This window comes from Mytilus californianus, unplaced genomic scaffold (assembly GCF_021869535.1).
Source record: "Mytilus californianus isolate M0D057914Y unplaced genomic scaffold, xbMytCali1.0.p SCAF_5, whole genome shotgun sequence".
In the NCBI taxonomy this organism is placed as follows: Eukaryota; Metazoa; Mollusca; class Bivalvia; order Mytilida; family Mytilidae; genus Mytilus; species Mytilus californianus.
The window spans coordinates 86,280,111-86,297,358 of NW_026262701.1; the positions used below are offsets into that span (position 1 = coordinate 86,280,111).

General features: G+C 33.6%; 1 long non-coding RNA gene across 1 annotated transcript; it reads right to left on the reverse strand.

The window, feature by feature from the left end:
- Positions 1 to 3,999: 3,999 nt before the first annotated feature.
- LOC127701740 (uncharacterized) lies at positions 4,000 to 9,428 on the reverse strand. The gene is made up of 2 exons (XR_007982191.1): positions 9,308 to 9,428; positions 4,000 to 4,619 (listed from the first exon to the last, which is right to left on the reverse strand). It is a non-coding gene; the product is annotated as an uncharacterized LOC127701740 (long non-coding RNA).
- Positions 9,429 to 17,248: the final 7,820 nt, after the last annotated feature.

Below are 17,248 nucleotides of genomic sequence, written 5' to 3' on the forward strand. Positions count from 1 at the left end.
GACATGCGTTTTTTTCAAAAGGGAAGCTAATAAGGAAAGTTCTTGATTTAAAAATATTAAAGTGGAGTGCGTCATTGCGGCAAGAAATGTGCATGACAACTTTTTTAATAATGTGTGAACACTGGTTTGACCCACCTGCTAGCTGCAAAGAAACGTAATTATCGGCCTATGATGATAAGCTTTCATGTCGATCCGGCCCCACGTCGATCCGTCCCACGTCGATCCGGCCCAACGTCGATCCGGCCCCAATAAAAAAATATATTTATAAGGAATAAAAATAAAGATATATATTAATTGTAATTCATAAATGTTTATGAATTTTATTATAATGTAAAAGGTGTACGGTAAAAAAAATGGCCTTTGACAAATATTTTCTTTAGATGAGTATAAAACAAGTAGGTTGATTATGTTTTCATTTCAAGTTTTCAAGATTATTGGGTATAATTATAATAAAAACGTATATAACAGAATTTAGTACAATCAACAGACATCAATTTAACATTAAGGTAGATCATCGGTATATATTTTTTGAGATAGAATTTTCTTATACTTTGCCAAAATGAAGATTTTACTATGCATTTTTCAAAAATATAATAAAAAGTATGGGTCACCGTGCTATTTTTCAAGCTATGAGTCGTTGAAAATTGCCTAAATCTGGTTAGATTGTTCATGAAAAAACACATTTGTATGCATAAAAAGAAATCTATGAGATAGAATTTTGAAATAAATTGTGAGAAGATAGGTTTTATAACATGTTTTAAGAAAATAAAAAGAAAAAATGGTGTCACCGAACTTGTTTTCTTGCTACAAGTAAAAATTAAAAATTTCCCTATCAAGCCAGTGTAATTTTTTACTAAAAGAGTTATCTCCCCTTAAATGGCTTAGTTGATAAAAACGATTCCAAAACACAAAATTTAATATTTGTTGGAATATTTTAAATATTAAAATAAATCACCAAGTTTTCTTTAAATAAATAAACAGTGTGACAAATAAATTGCAAATATGTCTCCTAATTTGCAGATTTGGGCAAATAACTAGACCGATTGTGTACTGCGATTGTACAATCCAAGATGGCGGTATACCATGAATCTACCTTAATCAGCAGTAATTATCATTTTCTTTCAATTGACTGTGATCTTAACAAGTCTTTCATCATTTGTTTTTGTTGAATAAACAAACCAAGTATAGACTAATGATTTGATGAAACAAGTCATTATATTATGAGTTAAATTTTATAGGTTCCATTGGACTGTTAATATTTATTTAGCTATTATGTGTGTGAATTGAATAAAATAAAAATCGCCGTGACATTCAAAGTTATCATGGAAAATAACTTCATATTAAAATGTTGAAGCTGCTATACAAACAGACACAATCACACTCAGTTTCGTATCGATTTAAAATAATTCTTTGACTGGTACACCAATACTTCACTTACCTGTTGTCATCCATCATCGATACTTTTTGCAAAATCCATTTATACTGTTAAAATCCTCCAAAGTCAATATAGTTTATTCATATTTTATTATGGGGCCGGATCGACTTTGGGCCGGATCGACGTGGGCCGGATCGACTTGGGACGGATCGACTTTGGGCCGGATCGACTTGGGGCCGGATCGGTTTGGGGACGGAACGACCGGATACCGATGAGAATATGGAGATGCAATTTTTTTTAATATTGACTTTTAAATTTGAACTTTGGTGGATAGTTGTCTCAGTGGCAATCATACCACATCTCCTTATTTTCATATCGTAGGGTATAGAAATATGACTTCCCTAATCTGACAGATAATCCCTTGCTATGACAGGGTGTTCATACAGCTGGATGTATAAATACCTCCGGGGGGGGGGGGGGGGGGGTAGGAGGGGGCACTTCAATACTTAATTGATAGGGGTGCCGCTGGGGCCCACCTTTTTCAAAAATGTATACCTTTTCATATATTGCGTAGGTAAAAATGTAACCTTTTCCCTATAATGCTTGGGTTTCATGTAGTGTAATGTAAGACTAGAATACCAAAGTGTTAAAAGAGAAAATTTGGTTGATAAAATCACACCCGGGAACACCAAGAAAGATGACAGACGAAGAAGTTATGGAAATTTTATTGACCTTTTCATATACTTTTGATAGTTTTCCCGACCTTTTCACATATTTTCAAGCTTGAAAAGGTGACCTATTCCAGCGGCACGTCCCATCACCTTGAATATAGGAAGTGCCCCCTCCCCCACCCCCACCCGAGATAAATACGCAGCCTCGTATGGTAAAAAGGAGGAATTTTGTCCATACCAAGCATGCATTGTCCATTCATTTTCTAGCGGCAGTCCATATAGTTTTTGTGTTAACAAGAGTGCACAAGCTGAAATGTCTCACCTGCTTTACTAATCATCATTCAGGATTGGTTTTATGTTGATATTCCTAAAGATAAAGTTTCACTACAAGTATCAGAAAAAATTAATATTATCAATGATCAGATAAACCAATCCAAGCCAGCCTTACACAGTGGCGGAGCCAGAATTTTTCATGAAAGGGAGGGGGGGCCGACTGCCTAAGAGAGACATGCTCAAGTCATGCTTCCGTGATTCCCTATATAATCAACCAATGGGCCCTCCCCCTAAATCCGCCTCTGTTACAATCACCCCATCAACCAAATATTTTAAACATATATATAGTATGCCAGTAACGGACAAAACCATGAACATAAGGTTAAGTTCAGATAGACCCTGCAAGACAGGCATATTTGTTTTTCATTCATTATTTTGTACATAAATATGCCGTTAGTTTTCTTATTTGAATTGTTTTAAATTATACATTTGTCATTTGGAGGCCTTTTATACCCAACTATGCAGTATAGGTTTTACTCATTGTCGAAGGTCGTATGGTGACATTTAGTTGTTTATTTCTGTGTCATTTGGTCTCTTGTGGAGTGTCTCATTTACAATCATATCACATCTTTTTACTTAATATTTCAATATATAAATTTAATAATCATACCATACACCAAATATAATAACCCATTGATTACACAATGTAGCATGTTAAAAGAGGACTTACCATTGACCAATGAACCATGCAAATGTGGTCAATGACAACTGCCAGACAGACATGTACTCCTTACATTTGTGAATCATTGCATACATATAGTTTATCTACTACATGTACTTTTAGTATTAGAAAAAACAGACAAAAACACAAAAACATGACATTGACAAATGACCTATTGCTAACAGTATCTGATAAACAACCCTAATCAGGTAACTTTAACCTTGATCACTGATCCATGAAATGTGCTTGAGATCTTTGTAGCAATCTGTATTAATTTGAGTGCATATCTAAATTTACAAAACAAAATTAATCTGGATCATTGTGATACTGTAAATTTAGAAATTATTGTGAGGTTATTATTAATGCACCTATGCGACAGGGTGAATATTGCAATAATAAGAACTTGCATTCTGATAACTGAATTATAGATCTTTATGCAGATTTTTTTTGTAATCGCAATAATTAAACTCGCAATTTAGTCCATTTGTCAAAAATCGCAATAATAAATGCACGCAATAATTTCTGAATTTACAGTAGGTAAAAATGTTGTCAGTTAATAGTGAGACACAAGTTTTCCCAGACAATATATAATTCTTTTCGTTGTTTTGTTTGGTTGCTGTCTCATTGAACAAAACTGTATTTTATTTCTCCTTTTATCCAGAAAATATAACTTTTGAAATAGAAACTGAATAGCATATGGATGGAAAACAAATGCCAAATGATGTAAAATAATTCAAGTGGCCATTTAGGTCAGGGGTTGGTGAGGTAAAAGATGAGGCAAAGGCATGTGCATTTACCACAACTGCCACTTGGTATTATGATTTCCAAAATTTACAAATCTCATAGCTACCTTCTGTATTAAAGACAACTGCATATATTGCAGTTTGCATATCATGAATTGTGCTTGCAGCAAAATTCACTACAGACAGCAAAAAAAAATTAATTCAGCTCTATTAAAATTCATTTTTTGAAACATTTTTGATTTTTATTCCTAAAATGTCTATGAGATCAAATTTATAAAACATTTATTAGCATTGTAAATTTCAATATACTAGTAATTGTTGACATGTATACATCATGTACATCATGTACATGTACAATCATTAGCTGATCAGCTCTATATTTTCATTATTTTTATATCAATATTCTTCATCAGTGTTTTTTATAAGACTCAATAATCTGTATTCATCATTGGGACGGGTAGGTAAAGTAGGTCCTTTTGATCTTGGATTTTGACAGCACTAAAGCATATAGTTCCAAATTATAGTTGATCTTGGCTTCTTAAGTGGATTCTGACACCACTTTGCATATAGACACTAAGTGTAGATGATCTTGGGTTCTCTCATATGGATTCTGCCAGTACTTTGATTATACATGTAGTTCCAAGTATTGTTGATCTTGGCTTCTAATGTTGTTCTTAAGTTTCTGCACTTTACATATAGTTCCCAATTGCAAGACAAGATGATACTGGCTTCTCGTGTAAATTCTGTCAGTTCTTTGCCAATAGTTTCCAGGTAAAGTTGAACATTCCAGGATCTTTCACAACAAATCACTCCTTCCTCTTACATGTACTTGAAGCCTGAAATTAAATGTCAGAGTAATTCTGTCAGAAAATCAACCATGATTGACATTTAAAAGCATAATGTAGTTCATATTTTAAATAAATGGGGAATGTGTCCATGGGACACAGATAATGCCCCCACTTGCATATAAAGTTATAAAGGAGCATAACTAAAGAACGGTAAGAGTGACACTACCCAAAGTTTTACATGATCTGAATTTTGTTGTAATAAGTAATGTGTATAAGTTTCATAACATTTGGATGAGGCAAACTAAAGTAGAGAATGGAAACAAAAAATTCAGCAATTTTTCCATTTGTAAAGGGGCATAACTCTAAAACAGTAAAAGTGACACCACCAAAAAAAATTCAAACTTGATCTGTGTTTGTTGGTAATAAGCATTGTGTATAAGTTTCATTCATAACATTTGGTTGAGGCAAACTGAAGTTAGAGAACGGACACCAATTTTGGGACATACGTACAGACAGACACCAATTTTGGGACATACGTACAGACAGACAAGGGTAAAACTTGATGCCCACTCCACTACGGCGTAAAAAAATGAAGAATTTGTGGCAACAATAATGAGCAAACAAAATAAAATTACATGCACAGCAAGTGTAAATAGTGATTTTGTTTTTATATATATGTTGAATACAGACTTCTCGGGGCATGCTGTTTCGATGCCAGGGACAAGTTATTTCTATGCCTAAAAATTCTATAATGTAGCTGAGCTACATTTGTACTCCTCGTCAACCAAATTATGCTGAGGTGTCTTGTAACCTGTTTGGAAGATGGGATATACAAATTTTGTGTTTAAAAATACTAAGCACAAAACAATAATGAATTTTTCAACTGTATGTGTTATTTGGTAAACAAGATAAGCCCTACGTGTATGTTTAAACCTGATACTTGACGTTATGAAATTTTTTATACAAAAGAGAGACAGGGGGGGTGTTTAATTGTAAACAAATTGTGATCACGACGAATCCATCAATAAAATGTATTGCCTCGTACTGTAGTGGTTATAATTTACAAATCAGGCCATTCATATTCTCAAGAAAACAAACGAAACAATCAAACCCCTTGAGCGGGTGGACAGGGATAAGGGAACATGGGAATGAGGGATCAGGAAGCGAGAAAAGGGGGTATCATGTGCAGGTCCGTTACCGTTAGTTAGCCTGGTCTGAGTGAAAATAAAAGTAACCAATTTGGTAGAAGTAAATCTTATGAAGATTATAAATAGAAAAAAAACCTTTGACCTCGTGTGAGTCACTTTATTTTTAAACAATAAAAATAAACTTAATATATCTTTATTTTATTGTTATAGAACTATACTAACAAAAGCATGATTTAGATAAAAGGAAGGGTACAAACAGACTCAAGGTGGGAATGTAAAAGGGATGAACATGAATTGGAGCAAACATGATTTTGGGTGAAAGGACAAGAATTCAAAGAGGGGGGGATGAATAATCTGGGAAATATATTTTGCAATTTTTTTGTCTGGGAGCAAGGGGGATGGAAGTAGAAGTTAAAAGAGAAAATTTTAGAGTAAAAGGGAAGAAAAATGGGAGTTGGGGATAGGGAGTGGTAATCATGAACCCCTGTCCGAGGGAAGTTATGGGGTACCCCATTTTACAGGTTGGGAACAAACCCTCTATATGGTGTTCAGGGGCGGATCCAGCCATTTATAAAAGGGGGGGTTCCTAACCCAGGATAAAGGGGGGGTTCCAACTATATGTCCCCATTCAAATGCATTGATTGTCAAAAAAAAGGGGGGGTTTCCAACCCCCGGAACCCCCCCCCCCCTGGATCCGCCACTGGTGTTTAAACCTGTATAGAGGAATAATCCTTCTATAGAGGGATAAAATTATCCCTCTATAGAGGAGTATTTCTGTTTAGACTGGATTTAAAGCAAAATAGGACAGAATGGCATTTTCTACTTATTATGGCAGTAACCTGCTACATTTGATGCACCAATTGATGTACTTAATTTCATTTCACATGCCCAGTTTACTGCTAAGCTGACTGAATATACAATCTATTGTACACCATAATTGAAAGCTGTGATGATCAGGTAAATTCCACTCAGTTATGCCTCACTGAACAGAATTTCTATTGTTAGATTTAACATAAAATTTAAAGGTCAACTGCATGTCCCTTTTGTTGTTGATCAGGTGTTCAGATAGGTATACAATAGATTGCAAGTTCTGTCACTTTAGCAGAAAACTGGGCATCCCAGGCCATTTTTTAGTAAAGAAATACAGAATACAGTAAAGTGCAATAATTGATGCATATATAGTGCTATAGATTATAGCAAATATAACTAGAAAATGCCATTCTGCCTATTTTGCTTTAAATCCAGTCTAAACAAAAATACCCCTCTTTTATCCCTCTATAGGCCTAGAAGGATTATTCCTGTATACAGGTATAAACACCATATAGAGGGTTTGTTCCCAACCTGTTTTACTAGTCATTACAGACGCTAACGATAAATACTTAACTTCATTTGACCCTAACGTGGCTACGAAATTAGATTTTACGAATGACGATATAAAATCAAAGACTCATTTGACGCTAACGGTAGCGCAGGGGAGCGTCTTTTTACCACAGAACACCACAGAATACCACAGAACACAAAAAAATATACCACAGAACTTCGAAATATAAATACTTCAGACATTATATCATTGTTTTTGTTAATTCTTTTTATAATTTGACATTTATTATTCAAATAAATTTAATTTTTCAATTTAGGGTCGACTCACTATCTCTATGCCCCTAACTGAATTGGCCTATTATTGGGTCTATACCAAAAACGCCTACCGGTATTAAAACCATAATATACAAAAAATATTTAAAGTCCCAACAATTCTAATTCTAGGGTATATTTGTGGCATTTACTTTTTTTTTTAAATTTTTAAATTTTTTCTTATTTTTTCCTTCCATTTTTTAGAATGTTTCTAACAAATGCATAACGTAATTATGTCTTAAATCTATTTTGTATATACCAGAATTTATCATTTTTGTAGTTGTCATTTTTGTTTAATAATAAGTACATGTATATTAAATATTGAATAATGTATAAAGCAGTCCCTTAAGGGCTACCAAATACTTTCAACAAGATATTTGAAGTTGTTGTTGGACAGTTATTTGAGTTGACTAATAAAATATTATTAATGTGTCGTTATAATAGTCAAAAATTTCAAATTTGATGATTTGGGACTTTTCTTTTGATGTGGGTGTATCTTCTCCAATTTATGTATAGAATTTATGCAGGGCCTTAAATTGTGTAGAAGCATGTTGGTAGTTGTCTCCAGCATTGTCCAGGGAAAACGTTCTCTGACAACACAAGTGGCAACTCAAATGGACATCACAAACTAGTACATTAGCTTGGCTTTTGAAACACTGAATAGATTCTTGATACACTTGATGCAGTTCAAAACAAAATACTGTCGGCAAGTCAGATGAAACATTGTATACACATACTTTACTTGAGATGAAATAAAAGTCATTGGACAATATTTCAGATTTTTACGAAATTTTGTATGCATTTGGAAATAGTTGAACTGCATCTAAATAATTAAAAACTGGCATATGTAGCATTACTATATAGATTCTATATTTTGAGTCTAAAATGATGATCTGAGCGAGTTCACCGGCACATTAAAAGTACCAAAATTTAATTAGATTATCTAATTTTGACACTCGTCGTAATCACCAATTCATCAAGCCAATTAACATGTCATTTTAGTTATCACACATGAGACATCAAATACATTTAATTGGGTGTCTTCCTGCTATTCCTACATTTTGAAAATAAATATTCCTTCTATTCCTATCTTTCAAAAATAATGGCAATGCTGAATTCGACTATGGTGCCGGTTGAACAATATGAGTTCTAATCGGTTAAACAGAAAAGTTTTCATATGGGCAGACATTATGAGTAAAAAACACAAGTGTAGAAAAACATTTATTTATAGAAAATAATTTTTTTTTTTATAGAAAAACTTTTATTTATAGAAAATCATTTTTTCTCATAGAAAAACTTTTTTATTTCAAAAAATTGTTTTTAAAAGATTTTTATAAAATATAGTTTAGTATCTCAAAGGTCTCCAAATTTAAAAAAAAAAACAAATAACAAAAAAAATTATGATCATTAAAGAAATTTATATCTCATCCGGTCAATCGTCCTGTCATTAGTGTAGCCCGAATTATAAAAATGATATAATTCTGAATTATTAGTTTTGCATTTTGTAAATTAATTCAATGTTCTGTGGTATATTTTAGTAGTTTTATTGTATTTTGTGAAGTTCTGTGGTATATTTTAGGTGTTCTGTGGTATTCTGTGGTGTTCTGTGGTGTTCTTTGGTAAAAAGACGCTCCGGTAGCGCAGATCATGAGATGCTGAAAATGACCATCCCCTCCTCTTTGACTGTTTGACACGGATATTTTTTTCAAAACAGGCTATACATGTTCACAACTTGCCAGTTAACAGGTTAAGGGTCAAGTAAACACATAAATAAGATACCAGCCATAACGATTATACATAGAACAGAAATTTAGCCCATGCAAGGTTTCAGCCGCAGTGATTTTCTACAGTAGCGAGTATTTTGAGATAACCCCCCACTTTGTATTTTTCGTGATACTGATAACATTTGGCTGTCTAATATATTAAAATCTATGTTTTCTTATGTAATGACTCTACCTTCATCGTTGTCTGTTCGCCACTATGTCTGTTATGCATGCACATGGTCGTATTTATCAGTGCAGTATGCTGCTCAGCAATGGCGACCCTGAAATTTCTGTTGTCCGATTATGGCGCCAGATTAGAGGGTAAAATCACAAAAATACTGAACTCCGAGGAAAATTCAATCGGAAAGTCCCTAATCACATGGCAAAATCAAATGACAAAACACATCAAACGAATGGACAACAACTGTCATATTCCTGACTTGGTACAGGCATTTTCAAATGTAGAAAATGGTGGATTGAACCTGGTTTTATAGCGCTAAACCTCTCACTTGTACGACACTTGGAGGGAAGCAACTTGGAGGGAAGCAACTCGCGCCAGACAAAATTACCGTATTTCACCAAAATAATCAAAATTTCGCTTTTTTATAACAAACAGTAAAATGTGCATCACATTTATATTCAGCTTTCGTCCATTGATATAATTACAAACATTATTTATTTAAAGACAACAATAAAAAAAATCACAATAAAATAATTAATGGAGTGCATTGAAATCAGACCTCATGGGGTAGAGGGGTTAAACAAAAGCTCGTAACTTTTTTAAAAGCCTGGTGACCCCCATTTTATTTTACCTTAAAATGCTCGAAAAGTTCATAGCTTTGACATATCCGTTTTTAAAAAAAATCTACCGGGGAAATTTTACGAAAAATCAATTTAACCAATATTTTTAGCCTTAAACTGAAATTAAAAAATGCCAAATTTAGACATAAATCTGAAAATAAAAGGATTTTTAAGTCTAAAACAACCAAGGGGAACGTTTACATTTCAAATTTAATTGTTTTTTCACATAATAATCATACTGACATGGTTCTAAAAGTCTTTGAATTTGATGTAGTTGTTATTGTTGAAAGGGTGTAAAAGTTTGGAAATAGGGTTTAAATCGCACATTTCGCTTCCATTTGAGGAGAAAACGAGCCTGGTGACACCTTTTTTTCTTTGCATTTTTGGATTCAGCATAAAAAAATCTACAAAATATGTGAAAATAAAAAAATTCTACCGGGGGTCCTTATTGGGGTGAGCCACCTTAATTTTATATAAAATAGATCATGATTATCCTTCAGTCGAACATTGGGGAACTTGCCTTTTCATTTGGGTTCACATTAATGTTATATTTTCTCTGAAGTTATCAAAATATCGAAGTCCTAATATTTAGTTTGTCAGACATATGTGTATTATAATAGTTAAATTAAATATGATGCCTTCTAAAACACAATGCATTAACATTACATAGAAAATGTGCAATTTATATATCAAACAAGAAACATTATCATTGCAGGGTAATATTGCATGGTATCTTTTTAAGGAACTATAGGAGACATTCAACTGTAAGTTATAATGTTGTTTATTCTAAAGTATCATATTTGCTAATTTAAGTTTCTATCAATCTATTATATTTTTCAGATATTAGACATTAACACACAAAAATTATAAAATCTTCATCAAAGGCCAATAACTCCAATAAGGAGTTCTCTGACGATTTTGACCATGATGACACATTTGAGGGTCTTGTCTTTCTGATCATTTTTGCTATATAAAGTATCTCTCTGTCTATTATAATTTTCAAGAAAATTGGCAAAAATGAAAAAAAAAAAGGTACAAATTTGTCGTTTAAGGGCAATATCTCCTACAAAAGGTAGGTCTAATCATTTTTAACATTTTTGCATTGTCAAATTTTCTCTTTCTATAGCGATTTTCAAGATAAAAGACAAAATTTAGTACATTACCCATATGTTCTATTTTTAAGCCATGACGGCCTTGTTTGTCGGCAGTCGGGGTCATCTGGCACATGTTTTAAACAAGATACCACATTGATAAGTGTTGCCAAGTTTGGTTAAATTTGGCCAAGTAGTTTCAGATGATCTTTGTAAAAGTTAACGGACGACGACGCCACGTGATGGGAAAAACTCAGTTGGCCCTTCGGCCAGAAGAGCTAAAAATGAAGGGCACCATATCTGTTCTACGCATTCTCAACTGTTTTGATGGAACGTCAAAGACAACGTCTTGACAACACCCATTGTTGTTTGACGTCAGAGGAGTGAAATTATCAGATTTATTTCACATGTGAAATAATCAGTTTTTATTTCACTCATGGTAATTCATTGCAAGCAATGTAATAAACACATATAAAGTTGATTGATTGTATCAAATCCAATTGCTTTAACTGTTCATACAGTTATGTATAGATTGTTTCACTTATTATTAAAATGAAAAAGTATACATTCATGTTACAAAATTTATTCTCCGTCAGGGAAATATGTACTGGCATCTCAACGAAGATACAACAAAATACTGAAGAGATAGCAAAATAGATTTCAAAATAGACGAGGACACTATAATATAATACATAAAGATAAAAATGTTTGTTTTTAATATGTATAAATTTTATTTGTTGAAACTACACCTGCTTTCATAATGCTGCGTCATTAGAATTTTTTGTAATTACAAGTTCTCAACTAAGTCAATTATGAGTTAGGTGAGTGAGAATAATAATGTGAACTACATCAATAAAACTACATGGCATTCATGATATCAGCATCTGATCGTAAGAGTTGGTTGCTAAAGTATGGTAAATATTTAACACTCAGAAACGTGTCCATCCCCCCTCCCCCCAAACGTCTCCGATTCCCCCAAAAGCGTCCATATGACGTCATCGAACTGCAAAACATGTCTAGATGTTTAAAGGCACCAAAAACGTTTCCTTTATATGAACGCCCAATCGTGTCCATTTATTAAAAACGCCCAAACGTGTCAAATCCCTCAAACTTGCCCATATGAGTCCAAAACGTCTCCCTTTTATGAACGTTCAATCATGTCCATATTTTTAAAACACCCAAACGTGTCCATCGTTATTTTAAAAACAGTGATTCGTTATCACATATGTTGTTTAAATACAAATGTAATCGATATCATCAGAGGCACCTTCGTTTTGATTTGTTGTTGTAAAAATGAGACAGTTACTCTTTAAAAGCCCAGACACCACTTCTGTAGGAGGCAGGCCGTGCAATACCCTCATATACATTAGGAATCACAAGAGTATATTAGTACAAAAGAATTCACTTAGAAAACGATGAATTTAACTGTACAAAACTATCTTAATGCAATATGTTTCTCTAAATATGCATGAAATATTTGTCACTGTACTTTGTGTCTTTTTTGTTGATAGGGATATATAAATACCCTGCCACGTCTGGTCTGTGTTTGGTAGGTACAGGTTTTTCTGCTTTGTAATTTGATGATTTAAGACCTTTTCAAATAACTTTCATAGATTGTTCTTATTTTGTGTTGTTACACCACTGTCCCAGGTTAGAGAGAGGCGTGTGGGGTGTGTGTGTGGAGGGGGGGTGTTAGAGCTCACAAACATGTTTAACCCCACCACACTATATATGTGACTGTCCCAAGTCAGGAGCCCGTAGTTTTGTGGTTTTTGTTGGTTCGTGTCTGTCATATTTAGTTTTTCGTAAATTGCTTTGTTATAAATTAAGCCGTTAGTTTTCTCAATTGATTTGTTTCATATTTCTCATGTCGGGGCCATGTATAGGCGACTTTACGGTATGGGCTTTCTCATTGTTGAAGACCGTACGATTGTCTATAGTTGCTTACATTCACTTTGATGGATAGTTATCTCATTGGCAATCATACCAAATCTCCGTATTTTTGTATGAAACATTTGCCACTGGACATTAAGCAATCAACAGTCAAGAGTTAATCTAAGTGTTGCAAATTAACTTGCAGTGATACTAAATATTAACAACCGAAGTTGAACAAACTAATGTTAATAAATGACCGCTTAATCAATAGTTGAAGCACTAGGAAAACGTTTTTAATATTGAAGTGTTAAGTACCGCCATTTAAAATAGAAAACTGTAAGAACCATATTGATAAAAAAAATGGTAAAACCACTGAAAGTAAAAATAATTTCGTATTGTCCCAAACTTTTTATCACGTGTATCTTGTGTCTGTTTATTTGAAATCAGAAATCAGAGATTTCATCTTTTATTGTTGACAGTGTACAATGTACCATGTCTTGGACATTTGTCCTCTAGATATCCTTGAATAGCGGCTTTGGTCTTTTCTATAACGCTGAGACCTAATCCCGATGTCTTCAATCGTGTCGCCCATCATTGAATTGCCGTAAACGTTATTGGCGTCACTGGGGACATATTATGGCTGAAAGTTTGAGACGTTTTGGTGTTTTAAAGTTGACACGTTTTGGCGAATAACAATTATCGGACATATTTTGGTGAAATAGACACGTTTGGGGGAATCGGACACATTTGGGGGGTTGGACACGTTTGAGGGTGTTACATATATAATGGAAAAGTTATGATATATTATACAACACAATTGTACTTATTTTTAATTTGTTCTCGTCCTAAACATGCATTAAATATTTGCCACTGTGCGCTTAGAAAACAATATTCAATCAAAATGAACGTGCATTAATACTAATCTGTTGAGTTATTTCTGTCTCACTTTTTTAGTAAAGAGAATATTCAAGAACCTGAGCTAATTTTTGTAACGCTGATATTCTCAACTGTAATGTTTAAGAATGGCAGATGTTTGGAAAGTAAAACTTGTTGTAGTCTAAATCATTCAGTTGCTGACTTTATGTTAATTTTGTATTTCGCCAGATATACACACACGCTTTTACTTCGAATGATATTTCACTCGAGCTTAACAAGTACGAGTTATGAAAATGTCCGTGCGAAAATCAAGAAACGATTTTAGATTTTTGATTATAACGATTAACGCGTGCGTCTGTGTTCTTGATATCAATCTCAGAGGAAACAAGAGCCAAAACATTTCTAGGCCCATTAAGAGTCGTTTGTTCTTCATGACGAAAAAGGAGGGGGGCTTGTTCTTCATGACGAAAAAGGAGGGGGGCAAAAATCACGTAAGAAGCAAAAATTTCAAGGAAATATATACAAGATGAGTATATGCTTTAAAATGATAATAATAATCAGAGCGATTGACAAAAACATAAATGATTGGGGCAATTAAGCTAAAACCTGTATATGTTACAGACTTTTTCTTGATTTAGGCATTTTGTAAAAACAAACATGACTTTGTACGGTGAAATAATTGAGGGGAATTCGTTTTGCTGTGCAGCATGAAAGAATTTGCAATCTTTCTGAATGGGGACATTGAATATGATACCTTGTGTATGAAAAGTGCCACGCACTCTGAACGTTAAGAACTCTTCCTCCAAGGTGGCCTGTTGGACGGTAACATCTGTTCGTATTAAACATACCTACTTTTTAAGCGGCAGTCAAAATTTTTGTCCTTTATCTGATCAATCCATTACAGAACACGTCATATGGTCAAGGGTCAAAGATCTGTTGCTCAGTTTTCAGTTTTCTATGTTGTGTTACGTATACTGCTCTTATGTTTGTCTTTTGCACTTTTCTGTTTGAATGTCCATTTGGTATCTATCGCTTCTCTTTTAAGCTAAAAGTATATTTCACCAATTATTTCATATTCTAATTTTAAGACAGCTTTGTAGCATGCATAGAAAAACAACATTTTGGAAGAATCTTAATTTGACATTTTTTTAGCCTTTCAAATATCATTGATTTACCTCAAATAACTCATTACAATAAAAATTGTTAAAAAAAATTAGGCAACATGTTTATTGTTTCCATTAAGTGTAAATACAAATATTTTACGATTTACGCATGCTTTATTTCATCATTTTGCACTTTGTTGACTTGACTTTGCAGTTGGTTAAAGGTTTTGAACAGTTGAACAATATGATTTGATAAACAAATTGCAATTTGGCCGGAACATTGCTTGAACTGCATTACTTTTGAGAGAATCCCTAATAATCAAGTCACGGTAAAGACTGTTTACATTGCTTCGTGATGTCTGTTTTTTTTTTCATCTTAGAATACAATAAAACGTTTTTTTTAAGTATGTTGCTTTAGCACCAGAGCTAACCCCTGGTTGTAACGGGGTTTGCACCACACATCACCCAATCTTTAGTTTTTGTAGCGTTTTGTGGCTTGTGTGTTTGTCTGTTCGTCTTCTCTTTTCCTTTTTCTTTGAATTATGGGTTTTGGTTGCCCTCTTATGTTTTTACCTTTTTTATAACATATTGCACTTTCAATGTACATGTATGATACATTGTCTTATGCAAACACAAACATAAGCAGATACCAATAGTGCAATTAACCCTCATAACTCGAAGAAAATCAAGTTTTCAATAAATTTCCTTTTACTTTAAGAAATCCTCTCGATTACTATTAGGAGTTCCTTTCCAGGGGGGGGGGGGGCACTTTCCATAAAAATTATGTAATTTAAAAACGTAAATATAAGAAGACTGTGCCATTTATATACATCTCTTAAAACTGAAAATGGTCTTATGCTTTCTACTATGTTGAATATGCTTATCCAGAATACTGATGACTTGCATTTCCTCCTCGAGAGTTACACTGTAAAACCAGTGCTTTATGACAAACTTTGGCTACAGAATGTCATACTTAGCTATCACGATATCACAAAAATGAGGAAATGTGTCGGTCAATCATTGTGTCATCATTAGTGTTTAAAAATAAAAGGAGATCTTTCAAGACAATAATTAAAATTATAATATTAAAACAGAAAAGAACGCAATTAGGCAACATTTGGTCTAATAGAAATACCATCAGTTAAATCAGGACTGATAACACCGGGCAAACCAGAGTACATTTCATTATGCAACATGAACACCACCAAAGCATTAGGGTCAATTCAGTTTCTTCTGAAACATAAGTAGTTTCTGCCTTACTAGTAAAAAATTCCGCGATGAGTCGTATTCGGTTATGTCATAAAAAAGGGAAAGAAGATGGTATTGTTGTTACCACAAGTGGAAGATAAATATGGAAATTATGATAGAAGATGCAAGCCCTTGAATAGTGTATCATTTGGGAAGATACAAACTCCATATGCAGGCGCTTCTGGAATACTGCTGCAAAAGAAATAAAAGTTCGCAGTTGGAAAATGTAATCGTACAGTTCAGTTTTCAAGGCACCTCGTCGTCAATTTTTTTTATGTAAGCAGACCTCACTTTTTCTGTGGTATAAGTTAAAGAACAAGGTACACTAAGGACCGTTTTGGTCCCCTATTTGTCACAAAATAATTTTCCTGAAATGAATGAACTAAGCATCAGAAAAGATTTGCTAATATCTGTTCTTCAGTAGCACATGCATATTTGATCTATAAGTAAAGCAGAAACCCGATTGTGGGTTGCTTAGAGTACTTTGAATACGTCTAAAGATAGAAAAATGCTGATTTTTATACAACCGCAAAATTTTTATTTTGGATCTCTATGAAATTTTAGCACATGTTTCCATACGACTAAAGGGTGATTGGGATTGTTTTTGGGGGGTATTGTCTTAGCGGTTTTGTAATTAGGGGCAAAAAAAAGTCAGTTTTTTTAGGTTCATAGAAAATAAATTTGTCAGCACACAATAATGCTAGTGTAAGTGTATGCATCACTGTAAATATACCTGACGCCTGGCGCGTCCTGACGCGTTCAAAAATTTTACACCGAATGTTCAATATTTTAACGTCATGTGTTCATGCTTAGAGACGTGTTCAAAGTTTTAACGTTTGTGTTAAAAAAATTAACGCAGTGAACACCCGTGTTCAAATTCTGATCTAAAAAAGAAGATAGTCACAAGGTTTCACACCACAATATGAAGGTTGGGATTTATTTTGGGGTTATTGTCGTATCTGTTTAGGAATTAGGGGCAAAAAAGGGCTAACAAAAACAATTATGTTTTTGGTTCACAGACAATAACTTGAGTATAAGTGCATGAATTTATCTCTTTTACATTTTACCATAATACGAAGGTTGGGATTTATTTTTGGGGTTATTGTCGTAGCTGTTTAGTAATTAGGGGACAAAAAATGG